The 7,249-nt window shown below is 42.4% G+C and overlaps 1 pseudogene; it reads right to left on the bottom strand.

The window, feature by feature from the left end:
• Window positions 1-5,846: 5,846 nt before the first annotated feature.
• Window positions 5,847-6,762, bottom strand: LOC126066834 (olfactory receptor 2H1-like; annotated as a pseudogene).
• Window positions 6,763-7,249: the final 487 nt, after the last annotated feature.

Below are 7,249 nucleotides of genomic sequence, written 5' to 3'. Positions count from 1 at the left end.
AGGGAAGAAGAGGCTTGGCATTTCTCAAGCTGATAGAAGTGAAGAAGAAATTAAAGCCTCGTGTTGCAAGAGTGAAGGATTCTATGGGGGAAAATATTAAATGATGCAGTAAGCATCAAAAGAAGATGGAAGGAATACACAGAGTCATTACAACAAAAAGAATTGGTTGATGTTCAACCATTTCAAGAGGCAGCATATGATCAGGAACCGATGGTACTGAAGGAAGAAGTCCAAGCTGCACTGAAGGCATTGGTGAAAAACAAGGCTCCAGGAATTGACGGAATATCAATTGAGATGTTTCAACAAATGGAAACAGATGTGGTGCTGGAGGTGCTCACTTGTCTATGCCGAGACATATGGAAGACAGCTACCTGGCTAACTGACTGGAGGAGATCCATATTTATGCCTATTCCCAAGAAAGGTGATCCAACCGAATGTGGAAATAATTGAACAATATCATTAATACCATGCCCAAGTGAAACGTTGCTGAAGCTCATTCAAAAGTGGCTGGAGGAGTATATTGACAGGGAACTGCCAGAAATTCAGGCCAGATTCAGAAGAGGTCATGGAATGGGGGATATCATTGCTAATGTCAGATGGATCCTGGCTGAAAGCAAAGAATACAAAAAGGATGTTCACCTGTGTTTTATTGACTATGCAAAGATATTTGACTGTGTGGATCATAAGAAATTATGGATAATATTGTGAAGAATGGGAATTCCAGAACACCTAATTGTGCTCATGAGGAACCTGTACATAGACCAGGAGACAGTTGTTTGAGCAGAACAATGGGAAAGGTGTGCATCAGGGTTGTATCCTTTCACCATACCTATTCAATCTGTATGCTGAGCAAATAATCCAAGAAGCTGGACTGTATGAAGAAGAACAGGGCATCACGATTGGAGGAAGACTCATTATCAACCTGTGTTATGGCAGGTGAGACAGCCTTGCTTGCTGAAAGTGAAGAGCACTTGAAACACTTAATGATGAGGATGGAAGACCACAGCCTTCAGTGTGGATTGCACCTCAATATAAAGAAAACAAAAATCCTCACAACTGGACCCACAAGCAACATCATGGTAAACTGAGAAAAGACTGAAGCTGTTGAGAATTTCATTTTCCTTGGATCCACAATCAACACTATGGAAGCAGCAGTTAAGAAATCAAAGATGCATTGCATTGGGCAAATCTGCTGTGAAAGACCTCTTTAACGTGTTGAAAAGCAAAGATGCCACCTTGAAGACTAAGGTGTACCTGACAAAATTCATGATATTTTCAATTGCATCCTATGCTTGTGAAAGCTGGACAATGAATAAGGAAGACCGAAAAGAATTGACATCTTTGAATTGTGGTGTTGGTGAAGAATATTGAATATACCATGGACGGCCAAAGAATGAAGAAATCTGTCTTGGAAGAAGTACAGCCAGAGTGCTCCTTAGAAGCAAGGATTGCAAGACTACGTCTTATATACTTTGGACATGTTATCAGGAGCGATCAGTCCCTGGAGAAGGACATCATGCTTGATAAAGCACAGGGTGAGTGAAAAAGAGGAAGACCCTCAACAAGATGGATTGACACAGTGGTTTCAACAATGGGCTGAAGTATAACAACGATTGCCAGCAGTGTGCAGGACCAGGCACTTTTTTGTTCTGTGGTACATAGGGTCACTATGAGTCAGAACCGACTCAACGGTGCCTAACAAAAACAACCACATAAAAGTACTGGAAGTATTAAATAAGGCAACATATTGGAAATTGTCTTACACAATCCCTAGGATATACCATATACTCAGTAATCATTACTTTCCTCCCCTTGTCTCCATTTAATTGTTCATGCATTCAAAAATTTATTTATTCATATAATCAATATTCATTAAGAACCAACTATGCAGACCCTTTGCTAGGCACTGAGGATATAAAGATAAGTGAGACAATATCCTGACCCTCAAGATTCTTACTCTCTACTGGGGAAAAGGACAATTCAGAGAAGATTCTATTGTTCATAAGAAGTGCTCAGTTAGAGGCTTGCACAGAGAGCTCTTAGGAATACAGACTGGGGACACTTAACCTAGAGATGGGGCTGCTAAATTCAGGAAGTAGGAGCCTGGTCTTCAAAGGCCTTGATTGTCCGCATAGGAGCTTGGGCTTTATGTTTAAGAACGAGGAGAACATTTATTATTTTTGGCTAAGGAAATGATATGGTCAAGTTTGCATTTTAGAGCAATTACTCAGGTGGCAGCATAGAGAATCGATTAGGTCGGGCAAGACAAGGGGCAGGGAGGCAGTTGGTGGTCATTAATGCCATCCCTCACACATTTTGGTTCTTCTTCCTGACACATGGTAGATTTCTTTTCCTTGTACCTTGAAGTTAGATGTGGCCTTGAGACTTGCTTTGGCAAATGAATAAGTGAAAGTGACATGCCACTTCTCAGTGAAAGCTTTAAGAGTCAGTTTCCCATTTGTTACATTTATTATTCCCTTCTGCCCCAGCAACTAGCAACATTGAGGAAGGTGGCTGTTCTGTTAGTCTTCGTAGTGGGGTGAGAATGGCATGACAGAATCCCTAAGACTGGCAAATGGCATGTAGCATCAGCAGGAAATAAACCTGTTTCAAATCACTGAGATTTTGTTATTGCTATTACATCACAAACTGATACACCCATAATGAGGCTATTAAAATAAAAATGATCAATATTCAGAGCCCATATGTCCTAGTTATCTACCCAAAAAACCCTATCTAGAGATGCTATAACAGAAACACCACAAGTGGATGGCTTTAACAAATAGAAATCGATTTTCTCATATTTTAAAAGGCTACAAGTCCAAATTCAGGTTGCCAGCTTGAGGAGAAGGCTTTCTTTCTGTCAGTTTTGGGGAAGGTCCTTGTTATCAATCTTCCCCCAGTCTAGGGGTTTCTCAATGCAAGGGCCTGGGGTCCTTCACATCACTCCGGGCGCTTCTTTCTTGGTAATATGAGGTCCCTCTCTTCTCTGCTCCATTCTTTCTTTTATATCTCAAAAGAGATTGACTCAAGATACAACGTAATCCTGTAGATTGAGTCCTGCCTCATTAACATAATGGCATCTAATCCTGCCTCTTTAACATCAAAGAGGTTAGGATTTACAACACATAGCATTGTCACATCAGATCACAAAATGGTGAACAACCACACAATTCTGGGAATCATGGCCTAGCAAGATGACTTATATTTTGGGGAGACACAATTCAATCCATAACACCAAGAAAAGCAGAATCAGTAGGGATGGAGAGAAGTGGATAGATATGAGAACTGTTAAGTTCAAGTTGAACAGACCTGGTGACTGAAATGCAGAAGAAGAACCAGGTTCAGGTGGATAGAAAGAAGATGACCCTGATATGAAACTTCCTGGATTTGAAGTCCAGATAGAGCTGTTCAGTGACAGTTGGACATCAGGTGTGCAACTGAAGAGAGATACCTGGGCTGTACGTAAAGATTAGAGTAGCATCAGCAGAAAAACCTTGTTCCTGAGTTCCTTTTTGGGGGCCTCAAAGCCAAGATTCTCTGCTCTTCCCCTACTAGCATCAAGATGGTAGAGGCTGCTGAGGTGAGAGGAACAGTGGGAAGAAGAAAGAGGAGAGAATTGTTCAATTCTAAGAAGATTTTTTGTTTTTCACTATTCCATCTGCCTAGAATTCAGGTGAGGATCTATGAAGGTAATGATGAGGATAAACCTTGAGAAGTGAATAAGGGTTCCTAGAAGTTAGAGCTTGTACTGTTGTTTCTTTTCCTTGTTTTCAGGCACTTCTACCATTCAGAGTCCACTGCAGCATTTTATCTCCTACAATTTGATTTGAAGTTTTGTGCCTAGCCATTGAAGGGTGGTCAGAATCCCAGAATCCCACTGGAAGAAAGATTCAGGACAACTGTTATCTACTGCCTAGCAGTCAAAGAGCAGAGGTGTGGCTCCAATGGCCATTGTCTATAATGAAGGTGGGAATGGGGAAAGGAAATCCATCTGGAAATGGGAAAAGATCTTCATAAATTGAGAGAGGGTTAGTTCTAGGATCTCTGGATTGCTGGATGGCCAGGGAACTACTAGGACTGAAGCAGTAAATCGTTCTGCCTGAAGACCTATTTGAATATAAATCCTAATGATGCTGGTATACTTGATTACAGTGTGAAAACACCAGTGTGTGCTTAGAAAGTTGCCAGTTTAAGTTTTTTAGAGGCTGGCTTTTAGTCTAATGAATTGCACTGTGTTCTTGGGTAAAGATCCTTAAATTCTCCCAACTTCAGCTCCATCTCAATCCTCCTTAAAGAAGTGGAGAGAAAGCACCTGTCATGGATTGAATTTTGTTCCCCCAAAATATGAGTATCAGTTTCGCTAGGCCATGTTTCCCAATACTGTGTGATTGTCCACCATTTTGTCATCTGATGTGATTTTCCTATGTGTTGTAAATCCTACCCCTTAGATATTAACGAGGTGGGATAGGAGGCAGTTACGTTAATGAGGCAAGGCTCAAGCTACAAGGTTGGATTGTATCTTGAGCCACTGTCTTTTGAGATTTAAAAGGCAGAAGTGAATAGAGAGACAGAAGGGTCTTGTACCATCATGAAAGCAGTGCTGTGAGTAGGGTGCACCCTTTGGACCTGGAGTTCCTGTGCAGAGACACTTTTAGTCTAGGGGAAGATTGATGACAAGGAGCTTCTTCCAGAGTTGACAAAGAAAGCCTTCCCTGAGATCCGACGCCCTGAATTTGGACTTCTAGCCTACTAGACTGAGTGAAAATAAACTTCTGTTTGTTAAAGCCAGCCACTTGTAGCATTCCTGTTATAGCAGCACTAGATGACTGAGAAAGCACCCTAATGATGAAGGAAAAAAAAAAAAGAACATGGTAGGAACTAGAAATGGTGATGAAATGATGGTGGTGACATGACAGTTGGAGACAGATTATGTAACTAGACATGGGCATGATGGACTTAAAGAATTTATAATGGAGGTGAAGAAGGTTAAACATAAACTACAAAGGAAAACCAACAGAGAAGAGATTAAATATTAAAAATCGACATAAGATATGTTAATGTATAAAAAATATGATAGTGTTTTTGAGTTTGAGCTGTGAATTAAAGATACTTTTTTTTTTTACTGTCTTAGTTATTTAGTGCTGCAACAACAGAAATACCACAAGTGGATAGCTTTAATATACAGACATTTATTCTGTCACTGTCTAGTAGGCTAGAAGTCTGAATTCAGGGCACCAGCTCCAGGGGAAGGCTTCATCTCTTTGCCAGCTCTGGAGGAAGGTCGTTGTCATCAATCTTGCTCTGGTATAGGAGCTTTTTAGCGCACGGACCCAGGGATCAAAGGACAGACTACCTCCTGGTTCTTCATTCTTGGTGTCATAAGGCCCCGCATCTCTCTGTTCGTTTCTCTTTTTTATATCTCAAAAGAGATTGACTCAAGATACAATCTAATCTTGTAGATTGACTTCTGCCTCATTAACATTACTGCCTCTACTCCTGCCTCATTAACATCATACAGGTAAGATTCACAACACATGGGAAAATCACATCAATGACAAAATTGTGGATAATCACACAATACTGGGAATCATGGCCTAGCCAGGTTGACACACATTTTCGGGGACACAATTCAATCCATAACACTTACCTTCTCTCACTCGAGTGTCAGTCTATTTCTCTCTCCCTTTCTATCATACACACAGACACACTGTAATCCACTGAAGAAGCTTGAATGGGTGTAGAGAAGGCAATGGAGTAGAAAAGTCAACGTTCTTGAAAAACTGTGAAGAAGCCCTTAGTTTAGAGAGCACATTAAGCTGCTATCCCTCAGCTTTCCCTAGAGTCTACTTCGTTCCCAGAAACCTCATGAATGCCCTCTTGACCTCCTTGTTCCTTAAGGTGTATATGAGAGGGTTAAGTACAGGAGTGCCTACTGCATAGAAGAGACCAAAGAACTTGCCCCTCTTTTGGGCATAGGGATTTTTGGGCTACAGGTAGACAGAAATGACTAAGCTGTAAAAGATAGTGACTACAGTGAGGTGGAAAGAGCAGGTTCCAAAAGCCTTTCTCCATGCTATTGCAGAGTTAATTCTCAGCACTGCCCAGGCAATGGCACCATATGAGATAAGAATGAGAATGAGTGGCATAACCAGGAAAATGACACCGGACACAGCCAATCGAATCTCATTATAGGTGGTGTCCCCACAGGAGAGTTGAATTAGAGATGGAACCTCACATACAAAGTCATCTATGTGCCGGTGGGGGCAGAAAGGTAGGCGGAGGGTGGGTGGTGTCTGTACTATTGATTGGGCCAAACCCATAACCCAGGCCACAGCTGCCAGCTGTCCACACAGGTGGGGGTGGATGATGGTGGCATAGTGGAGGGGCTGACAGCCACATAGCGGTCAAAGTCCATCACTGTCAGGAGGATGCACTCAGTGGTCCCAAGGAACAGAAAGATGAAGAGCTGGACAGAGCAGCCAAAGAAGCTCATGGTCTTCTTTGGGCCCCAGAGGTTGAATAGCATCTGGGGAACAAAACTTGTGGGATGCAGAGATCCAAGAAGGAGAGGTTGGAGAGGAAAAAGTACATTGGTGAGTGAAGCCTAGGATCCATCACGGACAGAAGGATGATAAGTGTGTTGCCCACAAGGGTCAGGAGGTAAGAAATCAAGACAATCACAGAGAGGATTCTTTCCAGCCCTGGGTGTTCCAAGAAGCCCAGGAAGAGGAAGCCCAGTGGGGAGCTCTGGTTGACCATGGCCTGTTCCTTCAGACTCTAGAGAGGGAGGAGACCTGTCAGTTGAGTGAGGGTGTTCCATCGTGTTTTATAAGAACTCACCATGCAGACTTGTCAGATCATACAGATAGAGGGTTCTTTTCTCCTTCCTCTCACCCAGCCTCCCTTTCACAGCCACAACACCATCCTATAGTTCTTCTCTCTTCCTACTCCTCCTGCTGAAATGTTTTTTCATGGTAGGAAACCAGAGGTGTACTGAGAAATAGATGGAGCACCACACTGGTACCTCTGACTTCTCAGTTGAAGGTAGAAGAGGCTGTTGTGAAGCATGGAGAACTAATTAAAGAATTTATGCTGCTGTTGTTTCCTGCCCTTGAGGCGATCCCCAAAACATGATAACGCCATGCAGGATAATCTGGGAAGGATGCGATCCATAGGGTTTTCACTGGCTGATTTTGAAAGTGGGTCACCAGGCCTTTCTTCCTAGCTGTCTTAGTCTGGAAGCTCC

Source organism: Elephas maximus, chromosome 1 (assembly GCF_024166365.1).
Source record: "Elephas maximus indicus isolate mEleMax1 chromosome 1, mEleMax1 primary haplotype, whole genome shotgun sequence".
In the NCBI taxonomy this organism is placed as follows: Eukaryota; Metazoa; Chordata; class Mammalia; order Proboscidea; family Elephantidae; genus Elephas; species Elephas maximus.
This window is presented reverse-complemented; position numbering and strand designations above follow the sequence as displayed.